Source organism: Triticum aestivum, chromosome 3B, assembly GCF_018294505.1.
Source record: "Triticum aestivum cultivar Chinese Spring chromosome 3B, IWGSC CS RefSeq v2.1, whole genome shotgun sequence".
Taxonomy (NCBI): Eukaryota; Viridiplantae; Streptophyta; class Magnoliopsida; order Poales; family Poaceae; genus Triticum; species Triticum aestivum.
The window spans coordinates 193,641,603-193,661,208 of NC_057801.1; the positions used below are offsets into that span (position 1 = coordinate 193,641,603).

Sequence of the window (19,606 nt, forward strand, 5' to 3'; positions counted from 1 at the left end):
AGCTCTCGGCCGAACAGCAAAACACTGCCTCTTAAGGACAACAGTGACAAGCTATCCAACCTAAACAAAATCTTGGATAGGATATGCCAAATTCACAGTACACCCGGGAAGCCCGCAAACCACACCCACAGAGATTTTTGGGTCTTCAAGCAGTCCGGCCGACTTAACGCCGAACACAAGGGGCTCGACACACCGAGCGAGGACGATGACGAACCCCACAAGCAGAGCACTGGACAACAAAAGAACTTCCCACAACAGGTCAAAACAGTGAATTCACTTCAAGTGATAACAAGGAAAAATAGGGCGGCACCTGCCAAAGCGCATGCCGCACGGTCCACCCCAGGGGAATCCCGAGATTGGATGTCAAAACCAATTACTTTCGACCACCTGGATTACTCCAGAAGTATTCGAAACGCAGGATGGACTGCTCTGATATTGGATCCTATAATCGACGGACTACAATTTACACAAGTCCTAATGGATGGCGGCAGCGATTTAAACCTGCTATATCCGGACACAATCCGCAAGTTGGGGATAGACCCTACTAAAATTCGCCATAGCAGCACTTCCTTCAAAGGAGTGACGCCAGGCCCTTACGCCAATTGCACGGGCTCCTTACTACTAGAAGTTGTGTTCGGTTCATCCGATAACTTCTGTCGTGAAAAGCTAATCTTCCATATCACCCCATTTAAAAGTAGCCATCAAGCACTATTGGGACGTGAAGCTTTCGCCCGCTTTAACGCAATACCACATTGCGCGTCTCTTACACTTAAAATGCCCGGTCCACACGGCATTATCTCTTTGAAAGGTCGCTTAAGACCCCGTACACCGCTAGGCGAGTCCGGCTAAAATAAACTAGGGGTTCCTAGCCGCACACCCCTTTACAAGGGGCTGTGAGCATGAACAATGAGAACCAATAAAAGCTCAACTTCACTCATTTCTTTTTCATGCTCTATTTTAATACATTGCTCGCACGATATCTTTCCAAACTAAGTTCTTCTCTTTTCAGATGAACAGCGTGCTACACCCGTCCAAGATACAGCACAACGGAGACACAGGCGCAGACGTGCAGCAGGGACCCGTTGCAAGGATTCTTTTTAGATTAAGACCCTGCGTAAACCTTTCTTATTGTCTCTTTTTGATTCACATCCCCCATTTTCTCACCATAACCGATGAGGAGGCTGGCGTTTTGGCATCGGCCGCGTCAGAAATTTTTGCCTGTACCTGGACACTAGGGGCTTAGGGCATTGTTCTGCCCGTTATCATAAAGACCGAATACCTTAGGGAGTGTTCGGCGTCTCGAGTTAGGCCTTATATGCATCAGCTCCGAATCATGTCTTTGGTCAAATGTTGGGTTTGCCCGGCTCCTGTGTTTTGCTGCCTTACATTCCGTATCATCGGCTAACGCGGCACCAGGAGAACTACTGCGATTGTGCCCCGGTTCGGCCGGGCGAGCACCTCAGTAGAGAAAGCCAAAAACTGACTGTCATGATACAGCGAGAGACTGGTCAACCACTCGATCAACTACCAGAATGTCTAGAATTCCCCCGCTTTGACGAAGGACCATTTCCCGGTTAGGCACATACGCGCCCCGAATTCGGAGAGCGCGGTGCCCCTAGGGGCTATATTGTAGGCCCACCTTCGAACTCCTATGGCTAAGTGAAAGTGATAAAGCATTATAGTCCGGTTGCCTCGTTTGCTACGCTACCACCTCCTTCACAGGACCAAGACGTTGGATTAAGTGTGAAAATGCGCTATTTTGCAAACACCCCCGCACCATGTGCATGGGGGCTGAAGCCGAAGACTGCCATCTTTCAGGTTATACACAAGTATACATTAACGGCCGCACAGGAGATATTTCAATACTTGAACGCACAAGTATAAAAAGCACTTATATTATGAATATCGTTTTACAAATCATAAAGATCATTTGAACATGACATTTTTTGAGCACTGCGACTCTATTACACGAGCACCCTGCAGGACTTCCCCAAAATAGTGCTTGGCGGGTAACCGGCTCTCGTCCAAACCCCGGGTTGCAACATCGGTGGCATCCATCTCAGTCCAGTATGTCTTCACACGGGCGAGGGCCATCCGTGCACCCTCTATGCATGATGACCGCTTCATCGCCTTGATATGCGGCACCGCCCCAAGGAATTGTTGCAATAAGCCAAAATAACTCTTCGGCTTGGGCCTATCCGGCCACAGATGAGCCACTACATCCGTCATGGCAAATCCGGACAATCTATTCAGCTCATCCCACTCAGCCAACCGATCGGTCAACGGAAGTGAACGCTCCGGACTGTGGAATTGAGACCAAAAAAGCTCTTCCGTCTTGTGATCCTTTTGACTTTGGAAGTGCACAACCGCATCCGTCGCACTCGCCGCCAAATCCAGATAAGGATCCTGCGGACCCCACAGCTGGTCAAGCTGAGCATACTTCTTATCTGTGAACTTCCTGCGCAGCAGAAAGGGCTTGCCAGCCGCAATGTCTCTGGCATGACACAGCTCCTCCTTTATAGCTCTCATTGCAGAACGGGCATCCTTGGCTTCGGCGGTGGCCTTCTTCAGATCTTCTTGCTCCGCTCGGCGTTCTTTTTCAAGAACCTCATAGCGGTCGGTAACATCCTTCAGCTTCACGGCCATTCCGGCCATCTCCTCACAGCAAGCTCTGCCCGAAGGTCCTCCACCGCAGCGGCACCATCTGCATTAAGCATACATGTTGTAAGGAGTGGGCATCAGCTCCCTTACTAGGTGACCGCAGAGAAACAACCTACCTTGTGACTCGTCAAGTCGTTTATTGACCAGCGCGATGTCCGCATCCGCAACGTCGAGTTGCCGCTTTAGTTTGGCAACTCCATCAGTCCGGCTGGCCACCGGACTATCCGCCACCTGCATAGGAAAGGCGAGAATTAATACCTGAGATTATGATCCTCGGCACGCTGTCGCTTTCGACAACATACCGAGTCTCAGGGGCTACTATCTATACAAGGCGCACTTTATGTGTAAAACTGTCAAAAGGTATGTCATTTTTACGTACCTCAAACCCCGCCAGCAAACTTCTGACGGCATCATGCAACCCGCCCTCGGTGGATGAAATTCTTTCAATCACCGTACTCATCAATGTACAGTGACCTTCTGAGATAGTCGCCCTCTCGAGCAGATCCTTCAGCTCCCCCGGCCGTACACCAGTAGGTGCCGAACTCTCCGGCCCCGCCGGACTTGGGGAAACCCTCCGCGACGACACTTCAGGGTCGTCCGCCCCGCCTGATGGCGTGGCAGATGGAGGCGTCTCGCTCTCCATCATCTCCGGACGAAGGTCCCCCGAAGACGAGCTCAGCTGAGAAGGACGGAGATCCGAACTATAAGATAAAAACTTCGGTTATCCTCATAAGCAAAAATAGGGATGTGTCTTATTATAAAACTCCCCTTTTTCTACTTACGGCTCACTGGAGGCTGATTCCTTAGGGGAGATAGTGCGGCCGGGGTTCCCCCTGGCGTAGGACCCTCTGGTGAAGATTTCTTCCCCCGCTTTGAGGCCTTAGCCTCCGGATCTTCGGAAGCGGTCCTCTTCTCCCCCTAGAAGGAGGGATTCTCGATCCCCCCTTTCTCGAAAGCCTCCTTAGTAGAGGCGGTAGTTTCTCTGTTTTCCCCTTCGCCCTCCTCTAGAGGCGCAACCTCCAGCATCTTGACCAACGCCGAATCCGGCGCGGTCTCCGGGAGGGGGGCCGGACACCGTATCAGTTTTGCTTGCACTATCCACTCCTGTTCAAAGGACGATTGGTTAAAAGGCAAATCCAAGAATATGCAAACAAACGGTATGTCCGGACACAGGGCTACTTACCTGAGCATCCGTGCGATTGCAGCTTAGGCCGGCATCCTCGGTCAATTCCGGACACACTTCTTGTGACCCGAAGAACAATTTGTACATCTCCATGGGTGTCGTACCCATGAAGTGTTGGAGAGCTCGTGGCCCCTCTGGATTGAATTCCCACAGGCGGAGGGGGCGACGTTTGCAGGGCAGAAGACGCCGAATCAGCATAAACTGCATCACTATGACCAGATTGATCTCCCTCTCTTGGAGGTCTCGAATCCGGCCCTGCAATAGGGGTACGTCCTTTGACGGCCCCCAGTTAAGCCCTTTGTTGACCCATGACATCAGCCGTTGTGGAGGGCCCGAGCGAAAGATGGGCGGCGGCTTCTGCCTGCTGCCCCTGGGAGCGGTAATATAGAACCACTCCTGTTGCCACAAACCGAGCTCCTCCTGGAAAGAGCCCTCGGGCCATGGAGCATCGGCCCTCTTGCTTACAACCGCCCCGCCGCACTCTGCTTGACGCCCCTCGATCATCTTCGGCTCCACGTTGAAGGTTTTGAGCCACAAACCGTAGTGAGGGGTAGTGCGGAGGAAGGCTTCGCAGACGAAAATGAATGATGAGATGTGGAGGATGGACTCCGGAGCCAAGTCGTGGAATTCCAACCCATAGTAAAACATGAGCCCCCTCACGAAGGGATTCATCGGGAAGCCTAAACCCCGACGGAGGTGAGACACGAACACGACGCTCTCGCCTGGCTCGGGAGTAGGAATGACTTGCCCTTGGGGAGGAAGCCTATGCGAGATCTCGTAGGTTAAGTACCTGGCTTCTCTCAGCTTTAGCACGTCCTCCTCCGTGACGGAGGAGGGCATCAACCGGCCCTGCAAGTCGGAGCCGGACATTGTCGAAGTTCCGGAGCGCTTGAATCTGGAGCCCTGAGTGTTGGAGCTCGGGGCGAGGGGCGGATTCGATTGAGGATTGAAGAAAAGAAACGAGCCTTGGTCTCATTATAAAGAGGAAGAATACCAAGAGCCGTCCCCGTAACCGTTTGGAACTCACCTTCGATGGAGGACGCGTGGCAACGGGCACGGTTGGGTTACCCATGTCCGTATTGATGGGAATCCCGGAATAAGGGGGACACGATCTCTGCTTCGACAAGACGTGCCAAGGAAGCCGCTTAGCTGAACGCGCTGAGGTGGCATAATAAAGGCAATTCAAGTAAAGGCTTGGTAGTGGTGTGACGTCACGCCACAAAATACGTCCGCAGATTGAACTTGTGTACATATTATTCTCTCTACGGTGGTATGTGGAATTTATTTTGCAGAGCCGGACACTATCCTGGTGTTCGCAATCTTCTATGGACTATTCGTAAGAGGAACCCGCCTTGCAATGCCGAAGACAATATGCGCGCCGGACTCGTCGTCATTGAAGCCTGGTTCAGGGGCTACTGAGGGAGTCTTGTACTAGGGGGTGTCCGGATAGCCGGACTATCGTCATCCGCCGGACTCCAAGACTATGAAGATACAAGATTGAAGACTTCGTCCCGTGTCCGGATGGGACTTTCCTTGGCGTGGAAGGCAAGCTTGGAAATACGGATATGTAGATCTCCTACCATTGTAACTGACTCTGTGTAACCCTAGCCCTCTCCGGTGTCTATATAAACCGGAGGGTTTTAGTCCGTAGGACAACAACCATGACAACAATCATACCATAGGCTAGCTTCTAGGGTTTAGCCTCCTTGATCTCGTGGTACATCCACTCTTGTACTACCCATATCATCAATATCAATCAAGTAGGAGTAGGGTTTTACCTCCATCGAGAGGGCCCGAACCTGGGTAAAAACATCATGTCCCTTGTCTCCTGTTACCATCCGCCTAGATGCACAGTTCGGGACCCCCTACCCGAGATCCGCTGGTTTTGACACCGACAATGGGAATGCAGGCTGCGTTGCTGACCTCTGCCGCACTGACTGCGGAGGTCCATGTATTGAAGCAGAGCCTCGAGCGGTCCGAGAACGAGCTCGGCCGTGCGAAGAAGCAGCTCGAGGACAAGGAAGGTAAGTAATACCTTATTAAAGTAATACCTTATAGAAAGGATTTGGTTGCAAAAAATGACAGGAATAACGTGAGTATTGCAGGGGCCACGAACGAGGTGGCGACCCTGAAGGAAGCAGTGTCCAAGGCCGAAAGCAATGCGGCCGCGAAACGCACCGAGCGAGAGAAGCAGGAGGCGCGGGTGGCGGAGGTGCGGCAAGAGCTCCAGGCTCTCGTGGAAAAACATGAGAGCGTGACTCGAAGACTCGAGAGTCCGAGCTCGCCTCGGCTCTTGAGAGTGCCAAAGCAACTAAGGCCGAAGCCCAGAAGTCCCTCTAGGAGATTGAGGCGATAAAAAAGATAGCGGCGGGTAAGGCATTCTTCTTGCAAAGCAAGCATGTAAAAGTGAATTATCTGTTACTTACCCGAATTCGGAGCTCTCCAGGAGCGTTCGCAGATCTGCCCCGTAGTGTGTCCGATGCTGCCACGTTCTACCGAGCCGAGGAGGGGAGCTCGATGGAAAAGGTGTTCTGGTCTCAATATGCTGAGGCCGGTCATCCGGTGCCCCTGAGCGACTAGCTGAAGCAGCTGGTCAAGCTCCACAAGGTGGCCGAACAGGCCATGAAGAGCCTCATAGTTCGGCTGTGGCCTAAAGAAGCCATGCCTGGGAGCTACTTCGGTCTAGTGCGGCGGCTGGTGGACGCCTGTCCATGGATTGAAGTCATCAAGCGTTCCGTCTGCATTGAAGTTGCCCGTAGGGCCCTTGCCCGTGCTAAAGTCCACTAGGGCAAGATGGACGCTGAGAAGCTTGTGACGGATGCGCCACCGTCGGGCAAGGAGTATCATACGCCCGAGATGTACTATAAGGGTGTCCTGAAGGGTGCCCACCTTATAGCGGGTGAGTGCTCCAAAGATGTAATTTTTTAGTAGACTCGCATTTGTTATCCTGTACGCTGGAAAATTTGTTCATATGCGCTAAGTAACGCTTGTTAATTTAAAATATTACCTTCTGTGCGGCCGTTTATCAAATTTGAGAGATGGCAAGTCGTTGGCTTTAGTCCCCATGCCACGAGTGCTGGGGTGTTCGGGATAAACTTGAGCGCTCTTGTTCCCATTTTTTGGTCCTTCGAGGGAGGCGCTCAACACAACGAACGAGGCAACCGGACTTATAATGCTTGAACACTCCCACTTAGCCATAGAATTCTATAATTTTAAATTTCGGCGAAGCCCCTAGTGTTCGGAAGACCGAATTCGGGGCGCTATCCACGCCTGGGCCGGACAAGGCCGACTCCTCGCTCTAAGCGGCATAAGTCTTTAGGGACTCAAAAAAACCTCTCGAACAGCGACCGGCTCTCGCCCTATCATGACGGTCAGTTTTAGCTTTCTCCACTGAGGTGCTCAACCCAGCTCAATTGGAGCACAATCGCAGTGGTTCTCCCAGCGCTACCTTAGCCGATATAACGGAACGTAAGGTACCAAAACATGGGAGCCAGGCAAACCCAATTATTGACCCAAGACATGATTCGAAGCCGATGCATATAATGCTATAAGTTCGAGGTGCCGCACTTGTGAAAGTGTTCGGACTTAACACACCATATTTTGGGGAACTTAAGCCCCTGGTGTATTTGGCCATACCAAAGCGTACGGATGCAACATGTCATAAGTGAACATGTATAGATAGAAAAAGGAATGCAATAATATGCAAAAAGCGATGCATTGTTTATTCAAAAAATACTGCAATGAAGGCAGAACGATACAAATAGTGCGATAAGCAAGGGATGTGACTATTTAACATGTCCCCCTCCAGGGGTAGGCTGCGGGATGGTATGTAAAAGAGGTATACTGCTCGTAATAGAGACCACCTGGACACTTGACGTAGCTTTTCTGCTTCCCTGGTTGTTGCATCGTGAGTTCAGCAATTATACTGCGGGCAGGGCTTCTGGAAAACGGAGTCCTGTGAATAAGAAAAAAAAGAATGACACAATTGGGATCCCCTGGTGCGGTTGAGCCGCTCTCCGGGCATGCCATGGTCGTGCCCCTACCCCTATGCCCATGGTATCTCCAGAGCGTAGTTATGTACGCGTGGTACTAGTCTCACGATTTCGCGAGGGCTGGGGTTGGGGCCGCATTGCTACGTGTGCTCGGAACGTGTCAGGTGGTCTTGTTGTAGGTTACTCCGGGCACGCTTGACGGTGTCCGGCCGCTTAACAGCCGGACTCAAGAATTGCCTTAAGAGGCTGCTTTGTACTTCCGCCGCGAGAGCCGCTGTATGCTCCTCCGTTCGGAGAGAGCGTTCGATGTTTCCGTTGACCATAATAACTCCTCGAGGGCCTGGCATCTTGAGATTGAGGTATGCGTAGTGCGGCACCGCATTGAACTTTGCAAATGCGGTTCGTCCGATCAGTGCATGATAGCCGCTGCGGAACGGGACTATGTCGAAGATGAACTCCTCGCTTCGGAAGTTATCCGGGGATCCGAAGACCACTTCAAGTGTAACTGAGCCTGTACAGTTGGCCTCTACACCTGGTATGACGCCTTTGAAGGTCGTCTTTGTGGGTTTAATCCTTGAGGGGTCTATGCCCATCTTGCGCACTATATCCTGATAAAGCAGGTTCAGGCTGCTGCCGCCGTCCATCAGGACACTAGTGAGGTGAAATCCATCGACGATTGGGTCTAGAACCAATGCGGCGAATCCGCCATGGCGGATGCTAGTGGGGTGGTCCCTTCGATCAAAAGTGATCGGGCAGGAGGACCACAGATTGAACTTGGGCGACTGGCTCCATCGCATATACGTCCCTGAGTGCACGCTTCCGCTCCCTTTTGGGTATGTGGGTTGCGTATATCATGTTCACCGTCCGCACTTGTGGGGGGAAACCCTTCTGTCCTCTATTGTTCGGCGGCCGGGTCTCCTCCTCGTCATCGCTATGCAGCCCCTTGTCATTGCTTTCGGCAGTTAACTTGCCTGCCTGCTTGAACACCCAACAATCCCTATTGGTGTGATTGGCTGGTGAGGGAGTCCTGGACTAGGGGGTGTCCGGACAGCCGGACTATCATCGTCCGCCGGACTCCAAGACTACGAAGATACAAGATTGAAGACTCCGTCCCGTGTCCGGATGGGACTTTCCTTGGCGTGGAAGGCAAGCTTGGCGATACGGATATGTAGATCTCCTACCATTGTAACCGACTCTATGTAACCCTAGCCTCCTCCGGTGTCTATATAAACCGGAGGGCTTTAGTCCGTAGCACGCAACATACATTACAACAATCATACCATAGGCTAGCTTCTAGGGTTTAGCCTCCTTGATCTCGTGGTAGATCCACTCTTGTACTACCCATATCATCAATATTAATCAAGCAGGACGTAGGGTTTTACCTCCATCAAGAGGGCCCGAACCTGGGTAAAAACATCGTGTCCCTCGTCTCTTGTTACCATCCGCCTAGACGCACAGTTCGGGACCCCCTACCCGAGATCCGCCGGTTTTGACACCGACATTGGTGCTTTCATTGAGAGTTCCTCTGTGTCGTCACCGATAGGCCCGATGGCATCTTCAACCAGCAACGCTGTCCAGGGTGAGACTTTTCTCCCCGGGCAGATCTTCGTATCCGGCGGCTTCGCACTGCGGGCTAATTCACTTGGCCATCTGGAGCAGATCGAAAGCTACGCCCCTGGCCGTCAGGTCAGATTCGGAAGCCTAAACTTCACGGCCGATGTCCGCGGAGACTTGATCTTCGACGGACTCGAGCCACAGCCAAGCGCGCCGCACTGTGATGACGGGCATGATCTAGCTCTGCCACCGAACGGTGCCTTGGTGGCCGCACACGAATCCGCTTCGGCCATTAGTCCGGAGCCGATCGCCCAGATCGAGGGTCGGTGGATAGACGCCGCCCTGGGGGCTTCAACATCCACGGCGATGGAGCCGAACACTAATCTTGTCCCCTGCGAAACTCGTGATTCCGAGGCGCCGGACTCCTTGCCGGACTCCGAACCTCCCACGCCCGTACCAATCGAATCGGATTGGGGGCCGGTTATGGAATTCACCGCCGCGGACGTCTTCCAATACTCGCCTTTTGGCAATATCCAGAATTCACTAACGCATCTCTCGTTATCAGGAGAGTCCTGGCTGGACTATGGCCAGGTTGGTTGGGGTACGGACAATGAATAAATTCAGAGCCCACCCACCACCCACTTTGTAGCCACTGTCGACGATCTAACCGACATGCTAGACCATGACTACGAAGACATCGACGGAATAGACGACGATGCCGGAGACGAACAAGAAACAGAGCCTATAAGGCACGGGAGGACCACCTCGTCATATGACATATACATGGTGGATACCCCAAAGGAGAGCGATGACGAGGACCAACGGGCCATGGCAGAAGATAACCCCGCCGATAAACAACCAAAACAGCGACGCAGACGCCGCCCTAAGTCCCGCCTCGACGACAACAATGCTCCCAAGGAGCCCGCAATACAGCAGGGCTCACAAGTGGACGACGAACATGCAGATAAGCAACCGTCCGAACATGACGAGTCAGATAATCAGTCCAGGCCCGGCGAAAACGACAGTCCAGACGACCTCATGCCGGACACGCCACCGGAGAGCAAAAACCTTCGGAAAAGACTCGTCAACACTGCAAGAAGCCTGAAGAAGGAAAAGCGGAAGCTCAAAACAGCGGAAGACACACTCAGAATGAGATGGAGCAAAGTGCTCAAAACCGCAGATAAATACGGCAATGGCCACCAATCAAAGAGCTACCCGAAGCGTAAGCTGCTACCAGAATTCGACAAGGAGGCCATAGAGCCTCCACCGTCAAAAAATAAAGAGGCTGCCTGGTTGGATAGACGGCCAGATGACAGGCCAAATTCTGAAAGCGGAGCCACACACAAACCAACTAATGAACCTGGAAAGACATATGGCCCAGCCAGGTCCATCTACGGGCCAAAGAAGAGGGCCCCAAGAAGCAAGGCAACACGTCAAGTGTCCGAAGATAGTGGCACACCCAAATACAGGGGCGCCGCACACCCACTATGTTTCACTAATGAAGTCCTGGAACATGAATTCCCAGCAGGATTTAAACCCATAAACATAGAGGCCTATGATGGAACAACAGACCCTGGAATCTGGATAGAAGATTATATACTACATATACACATGGCCAGAGGAGATGATCTCCACGCCATAAAATACCTACCCCTCAAGCTCAAAGGGCCAGCCCATCATTGGCTTAAAAGCCTCCCAGAAAACACCATGGGAAGTTGGGAAGAGCTCGAGCATGCGTTTAGAGAAAATTTTCAAGGGACTTATGTCCGCCCTCCGGACGCAGATGATCTAAGTCATATAACTCAACAGCCCAGAGAGTCAGTGCGGAAATTCTGGAACAGGTTTCTTACCAAAAAGAACCAAATAGTCGACTGTCCGGACGCCGAAGCCTTAGCAGCTTTTAAGCACAATGTCCGAGACGAATGGCTTGCCAGGCACCTCGGTCAAGAGAAACCGAGGACAATGTCCGCACTTACAAGCCTCATGACCCGCTTCTGTGCGGGAGAGGACAGCTGGCTAGCAAGATGCAGCACCAGCGACCCAAGTACATCCGAAATAAGGGATGGAAACGGAAAATCACGGCGCAGAAAAGAACAGCGCTGGAATAAAGAGAAAAGCCCAAAGAGCACGACAGTCAACACCGGATTCAAACGCTCGCGGCCAAACAACAAAACAACGCCTCTTAAGGATGACGGCGATGAGCTGTCCAACTTAAACAAGATTTTGGGTCGGATATGTCAAATCCACAGTACCCCCGGAAGGCCTGCAAACCACACCCACAGGGATTGTTGGGTTTTCAAATAGTCCGGCCGACTAAACGCCGAACACAAGGGGCTTGACGCGTCGAGCGAAGACGATAAACCCCACCAGCAGAGCACCGGAAAACAAAAGACTTTCCCACAAGAGGTCAAAGAAGTAAACTCACTTCATGTGATAATACGGGAAAATAGCGCGGCACTTCCTAAAAAGAGCCTCGCACGGTCCAACCCAACAGACCATAGAGATTGGATATCAAAGCCAATCACTTTCGACCACCTGGACTATTCCAGAAGCGTTCGAAACGCGGGACGGACTCCCCTGATATTGAATCCCATAATAGACGGACTACAATTTACTTCAGTCCTAATGGACGGAGGCAGCGACTTAAACCTGCTGTATTCAAACACAATCTGTAAGATGGGGATAGACCCTACCAAAATTCGACACAGCCGCACTTCCTTCAAAGGAGTGACTCCAGGCCCTTACGCCAAGTGCACAGGCTCCATATTACTAGAAGTCGTGTTCGGATCACCGAACAATTTTCGACGCGAAAAATTAATTTTTCACATCGTCCCATTTAAAAGTGGATATCAAGCACTCTTGGGACGAAAGGCTTTTGTCCGCTTCAACGCCATACCGCATTACGCGTCTCTTACACTCAAGATGCCCGGTCCGCGTGGCGTCATTTCAGTGCGAGGGTCACTTAAAGACCCCGGACTCGGATAGACGAATCCGGCTTCAGCAGGCTAGGGGCTCCCTAGCCGCATACCTCTTCACAGGGGGCTGCGCGCACAAACAACAGCGGGTTCATACAAACCCCGCCTTACTTATTCATATTCCTTCTTTTACACATATTTTTTGCACGAATTGTTTTCAAACTAAGCGTTCCTCTCCTTTTACAGATGAACAACGTGCATACCTGTCCAGGATAACGGCGCAACGGAGACACAGGCGCAGACGTGTAGTAGGGACCCGTTGTGAGGATTCTTTTCAGATTAAGACCCCGCGTAAACCTTTTTTACTGTCTCTTATTTTTATTCTCCCTTGGTTTCTTCCTATAGCGAAAGCGGAGCCTGACGCTTTGGCATCGGCCGCGTCAGAAGACCATGCCCGTACCTGGACACTAGGGGCTTAGGGCATTGTTCTACCCATTATTATAAAGACCGAACACCTCAGGGAGTGTTCGACGTCTCGAGTTAGGCATTATATGCATCAGCTCCGAATCATGTCTTTGGTCAAATGTTGGGTTTGCCCGGCTCCTGTGTTTTGCTGCCTTACGTTCCGTATCATCGGCTAACGTGGCACCAGGAGAACTACTGCGATTGTGCCCCAGTTCGGCTGGGCGAGCACCTCAGTAGGGAAAGCCGAAAACTGACTGTCATGATACAGCGAGAGACTGGTCAACCACTCGATCGACTACCGGAATGTTTAGAATTCCCCGCTTTGACGAAGGACCATTTCCCGGTCAGGCACACACGCGCCCCGAATTCGGAGAAGTGCGGTGCCACCAGGGGCTATATCGTAGCCCCACCCTCGAGCTCCACTGGCTAAGTGAAAGTGATAAAGCATTATAGTCCGGATTGCCTCGTTCGCTACGCTACCACCTCCTTAAACAGGACCGAGACGTCGGATTAAGTGTGAAAACGCGCTATTTTTGCGAACACCCCCGCACCTTGTGCGTGGGGGCTGAAGCCGAAGACTGCAATCTTTCAAGTTATACAAATGTATACGTAAACGGCCGCACAGGAGAAGTTTTACTACTTGGGACGCACAAGTATAAAAAGCAGTTATAACATAATCATTGTTTTACAAGCTAAAACGTTCATTTGAACGTGACATTTTTCGAGCACTGCGACTCTATTACACGAGCGCCACGCATAACTTCCCCGAAATAGTGCTCGGCGGGGAGCCGGCTTTCATCCGAACCCTGGGCGGCAACAGCGGTGGCATCCATCTCCGGACTATGCGCCTTCACACGGGCAAGAGCCGTCCGCGCGCCCTCGATGCAGGCCGACCGCTTCATCTCCTTTATATGCGGCACCACTCCAAGGAATTGCTGCAGTAAGCCAAAGTAGCTCGTCGCCTTGGGCCTCTCTGGCCAGACATGGGCCACGATGTCAGTCATGGCAAGTCCGGACAATCTATTTAGCTCGGCCCATTCGGCCAACCGGTCTGTCAACGAAAGTGAGCAATCCGGACTATGGAATTGAGACCAATATAGCTCTTCCGTCTTGTGATCCTTCTGGCTCCGAAAGTGCTCAACGGCATCAGCCGCACTTGCAGCTAGGTCCATATACGGATCCTCCGGACTCCACAGCCGCTCAAATTGAGCATACTTTTGATCCATAAATCGGCAACGCAGCAGAAAAGGCTTGCCAGCCACGATATCTCCGGCCTGGCGCAATTCCTCCTTCATGGCCCGCATTGCAGAGCGGGCATCCTTGGCTTCGGCGGTGGCCTTCTTCAGATCTTCCCGCTTCGATAAGTGCTCCTTTTCAAGAGCCTCATTGCAGTCGGCAACATCTTTTACTTTCATGGCCAATTCGGCCACCTCTGCCCTGCTTAGGCAGTGCGCAGCCCTTTCGGCTTTCAACTCCTCGGCCGCCCTCGAGGCAGCCGCGTCACTCCTTCGGGCTTGCTCCTTAGCTCGAGCAAGTTCGGCCCGAAGGCTCTCCACAGCAGCTGCACCGTCTGTACAACAGCATATAATTTATCAGCGGAGGGCTTCGACCCCCTTAATAAAGCGACTGCGGAGAACTCATTTACCTTGCGACTCGTCAAGTCGCCGGTTGACAAGTGCGATGTCCGCATCCGCCACGTCAAGTTGCCGATTTAACTCGGCAAACCCACTAGTCCGGCTAGCCCTCGGACTATCCGCCACCTACATAGGAACGGCGACACTCATTACTTGCGATTTCGATCCTCGACACGCTGTCATTCTCGACAACCTACCAAGTCTCAGGGGCTCCTATCTATACAGAGCACACTTTTATGTGCAAAACTGTCAAAAATAGAAGTTGGGTCATTTTCGCGTACCTCAAATCCCGCCAGCAAACTCATAGCGGCGTTACGCAATCCGCTCTCGGCGGACGAAATCCTTCCAATCACCATGTGCATCAACGCACGATGATCTTCTGAGATGGACGCCCTCTCAAGCAGATTCTTCAGTTCTCCCAGCCGGATACTAGCGGGCGCCGAACTCTCCGGCCCCTCCGGACTCGGGGATACCCTCCGTGACGATACTTCAGGCTCGTCTGCCTTATCTGATGGCGCAGCAGACGGGGGCGTTTCGCTCTCCATCATCTCCGGAAGAAGGTCCCCCGAAGACGAACTCATCTGCGAAGACTGCAAATCCGAACTGCAAGATAAAAATTTCCGTTACCCACGGAAGCACAAATGGAGGTATTTTCTTACTGATGAAATTCCCTTTTCATACTCACGGCTCGCTGGAGGGCTGATCCTTTGGCGATGATTGTGCGTCCGGATTCTCTCCGGACGCCGGACCCCCCAGTGAAGATATCTTCCCACGCTTAGGGGCTTTGGCCTCCGGATCTTCGGAGGCGGTCCTCTTCTCCCCCTGGAAGGAGGGGTTTTCGATTCCCCTCTCTTCGGACGCCCCTTTGGGCGAAATAATAGCTCCTCTACTTTCCCTATCGCTCCCTTCCATGGGCGCGACCGCCAACATTCTGACCAGCACGGGCTCCAGTGCGGTCTCTGGGAGGGGGGCCGGACACCTTGTCAGCCTCGAATGAGCTACCCACTCCTGTGAAGAGTAATGGGTCAGGAGGCGAACTCTAGAAAAGAAGATAAATAGAGTGTCCGTACTCTGAGCTATTTACCTGAGTATCCGGGCGATTGCGGCTTAGGCCTGCGTCCTCGGCCAATTCCGGACATGCCACCTGCGGTCTGAAGAACAACTTGTACATCTCCACGGGTGTCGCACCCACGAAGTGTTGGACAATCCGAGGTCCCTCCGGGTTGAACTCCCATAGACGGAGAGGACGACGTTTGCAGGGCAGAAGATGCCTGATTAGCATAACCTGCATCACCACAATCAGATTGATCTCCCTCGCCTGGAGGTCTCGAATCCGGCCCTGCAATAAAGGCACGTCTTCGGATGGCCCCCAACTGAGCCCTTGGTTGACCCATGACATCAGTCGGCATGGAGGTCCTGGGCGGAAGGAAGGCGGCGGCTTTTGCTTGCTGCCCTTCGGAGCGGTGATATAGAACCACTCCTGTTGCCACAGTCCCAGTTCCTCTTGGAAGGAACCCTCGGGCCATGGGGCATCAGCCTTTTTGCTTATGGCCGCCCCGCCGCACTCCGCTTGACGCCCCCCGATCATCTTCGGCTCCACATTGAAGGTCTTCAGCCACAGGCCGAAGTGGGGAGTGACGCGGAGGAAGGCTTCACAAACGATAATGAATGCGGAGATGTGGAGGATGGACTCCGGAGCCAAGTCGTGAAAGTCCAGCCCATAGTAGAACATGAGCCCTCTCACGAAGGGATCCGTCGGGAAGCCTAAACCCCGACGGAGGTGGGATACAAAGACAACGAACTCACCGGGCTCGGGGGCAGGCACGGCCTGCCCTTGGGCGGGCAACCTGTGCGTAACCTCGTAGGCCAGGTACTTGGCCTCGCGTAACTTCAATATGTCCTCCTCCGTGACGGAGGAGGGCATCCACCGGCCCTGGAGGTCGGAGCCGGACATGGTTGAGAATCCGAAGCGCTCGAATCTGAGGCTCTGGGTGTTGGAACTGGGAGCGAGGAGGAGATTCGATGTGAGACTGAAGAACAAGGACACGCCTTGGTCCTCTTATAAAGAGGAAAAAATACCAAGAGTCGTCTCCGTGACCGTTTGGGATTCACCTTCGATAGAGGAGGCGTCGCGATGGGAACGGTTGGGTTACCCACGCACGTATTGATGAGAATCCCGGAATAAGGGGAACACGATCTCTGCTTCGACAAGACGTGCCAAGGAAACCGCTTCGCTAAACGTGCTGAGGTGGTATAGTAAAAAATGATTCAAGTAAAAGCCTGGTAGCGGTGTGATGTCACGCCGCATAATACGTCAACAGATTGAACTGGTGTACATTTTATTCTCTCTACGGTGGAATGTGGAATTTATTTTGCAGAGCCGGACACTATCCTGGTGTTCATGATCTTCTCTAGATTATCAAGGGAGGAACCCGCCTTGCAATGCCGAACATTATGCGCGCCGGACTAATCGTCATTGAAGCCTGTTTCAGGGGCTACTGAGGGAGTCCTGGACTAGGGGGTGTCCGGACAGCCGGACTATCATCGTCCGCCGGACTCCAAGACTACGAAGATACAAGATTGAAGACTCCGTCCCGTGTCCGGATGGGACTTTCCTTGGCGTGGAAGGCAAGCTTGGCGATACGGATATGTAGATCTCCTACCATTGTAACCGACTCTGTGTAACCCTAGCCTCCTCCGGTGTCTATATAAACCGGAGGGCTTTAGTCCGTAGGACGCAACATACATTACAACAATCATACCATAGGCTAGCTTCTAGGGTTTAGCCTCCTTGATCTCGTGGTAGATCCACTCTTGTACTACCCATATCATCAATATTAATCAAGCAGGACGTAGGGTTTTACCTCCATCAAGAGGGCCCGAACCTGGGTAAAAACATCGTGTCCCTCATCTCTTGTTACCATCCGCCTAGATGCACAGTTCGGGACCCCCTACCCGAGATCCGCCGGTTTTGACACCGACAGCTGGCTTTTCGGGGGTGCCGTGTATCTGGCACAAGCGATCGAGTATTCGGTCCAAATTGGACGGGCCCGGAGTATTTCTTTTGAATGCCTTTTTCCGCTGACCGGGTTTAGAGCCTCTCAATCCGGCATTGACTGTCGTATCCTCAGTATTGTCGCCATTAATGTGGCACTTGTGCTTGTTGCGACGCGACCTGCCGTTGGTGTCCTCGGTATCCGAATTACCAGGGCTCTTGGTCATGTTGTTACTACGAGCTAGCCATCTATCCTCCCCCACGCAGAAGCGGGTCATGAGTGTTGTGAGGGCTGCCATGGATTTCGACTTTTCCTGTCATAGGTGCCGGGCAAGCCACTCGTCGCGGATGTTGTGTTTGAAGGCTGCGAGGGCCTCTGCATCCGAACAGTCGATGATTTGATTTTTCTTGGTTAAGAACCGTGTCCAGAATTGTCTGGCCGATTCATCTGGCTGCTGAATTATGTGGCTTAGGTCATCAGCGTCTGGTGGTCGCACATAAGTGCCCTGGAAGTTGTCGAGGAATGCGGCTTCCAGGTCTTCCCAACAACTGATTGACTCTGCTGGCAAGCTGTTAAGCCAATGCCGCGCTGGTCCTTTAAGCTTGAGTGGGAGGTATTTGATGGCGTGTAGATTATCACCGTGGGCCATGTGGATATGGAGGAGATAGTCCTCGATCCAGACCGCCGGATCTGTTGTGCCATCGTATGATTCAATGTTTATGGGTTTGAAACCCTCAGGGATTTGATGATCCATCACTTCGTCTGTGAAGCATAGTGGGTGTGCGGCGCCTCTGTGTTGGGCTATATCACGACGCAGCTCAAATGAGCTTTGTCTACTATGTTCGGCCCGGCCGGAATTGCCATAACCGGCGTGACGGTTATCATCACGTATCGTGGGGTGCCCACGCGATCCGTAGATCGATCTTGTTTGCCTTGCCTTGCCCTCGAGTATATCCCGCAGGTCTGGCGCATTTTCCCGTGCCTTGATATTTTTTGAGCGGCGCCGGGGTGCGGCTTGAGTGTAGGGCCGAGAGGCCTCTCTGTCGCGGCCACGAGGTGGCCGGTCGGCCGTATTATGCGCTGGTGATGTAGGTTTAGGTGCTTCCTCCTCTAATCGGGGTAGCAGCCTGCGTTTTGGGTAGCTCTTGGAGGGGCGCTCGAGTTCATACTCTTCGGTCGCAAGGACGTCAGTCCATCTGTCGGCTAGCAAGTCTTGGTCAGCTCTAAGCTGTTGCTGCTTTTTCTTGAGGCTGCTTGCCGTGGCCATAAGCCTGCGTTTGAAACGCTCTTGTTCGACGGGATCCTTAGGCACGACAAATTCGTCGTTGTCGAGGCTTGCCTCGTCTTCGGAGGGAGGCATATAATTATCGTCCTCTACCTCTCTGCCTGCTGCTCTCTCATCAGGGCTGGCTTCTCCATCCTCCTGCGCTGAATCCTGCTGGAGGGGGTTGTCTTCGGCACTGTCCGGGGTGTTATTGTCTCCGGTGCCGGAATCTCCATTTTTGCTGTGGCGGGATTTAGAGCGGCGCCGCTGACACCGGCGCTTATGCTGTTTCTTGGAGGGGTCGTCCTCCGTTGTTCCATCGCCATTCCCATCCTTTGGGATGTCCACCATGTAAATGTCGTATGACAAGGTGGCCTTCCAGTGCCCTGTAGGCGCTGGTTCTTGGTCGTCTCCTGCATCATCGTCCATACCATCGATGTCTTCGGAGTCGAAGTCTAGCATGTCGGTTAAGTCATCGACAGTGGCTACGAAGTGGGTGATAGGTGGGCTTTGAATTTCTTCGTCCTCCGCATCCCAACCTTCCTGACCATAGTCCGGCCAGGGCTCTCCTGATAAAGAGAGAGACTTTAGTGAATTTAGGATGTCGCCAAAGGGCGAGTGCTGAAAGATGTCCGCGGTAGTGAACTCCATGATCGGCGCCCAATCGGATTCGATTGGCAGGGGCGCGGAAGGTTCGGAGTCCGGAGAAGAGTCCGGCACCTTGGAGTCACGAGCTTCACAAAGGGCAGGGTTGATATTCGGCTCTATCACCGTAGAGGTAGCAGCCCCCGAGGCGGTGTCCAGCCACCCGTCCTCGATTGGCGTAGTCGGCTCCGAGCTAAGGGTCGGAGCGGACACTTGTGTGGCCTCCAGGGCACTGTCCGGCAGCAGAGCTAGATCATGCCCATTGTGACAGTGCGGCGCGCTTGGCTGTGGCTCGAA

At 52.8% G+C, this 19,606-nt stretch overlaps 1 pseudogene; it reads left to right on the forward strand.

Annotated features, from left to right (window-relative positions):
- Positions 1-369: 369 nt before the first annotated feature.
- LOC123067451 (uncharacterized) lies at positions 370-897 on the forward strand (annotated as a pseudogene).
- Positions 898-19,606: the final 18,709 nt, after the last annotated feature.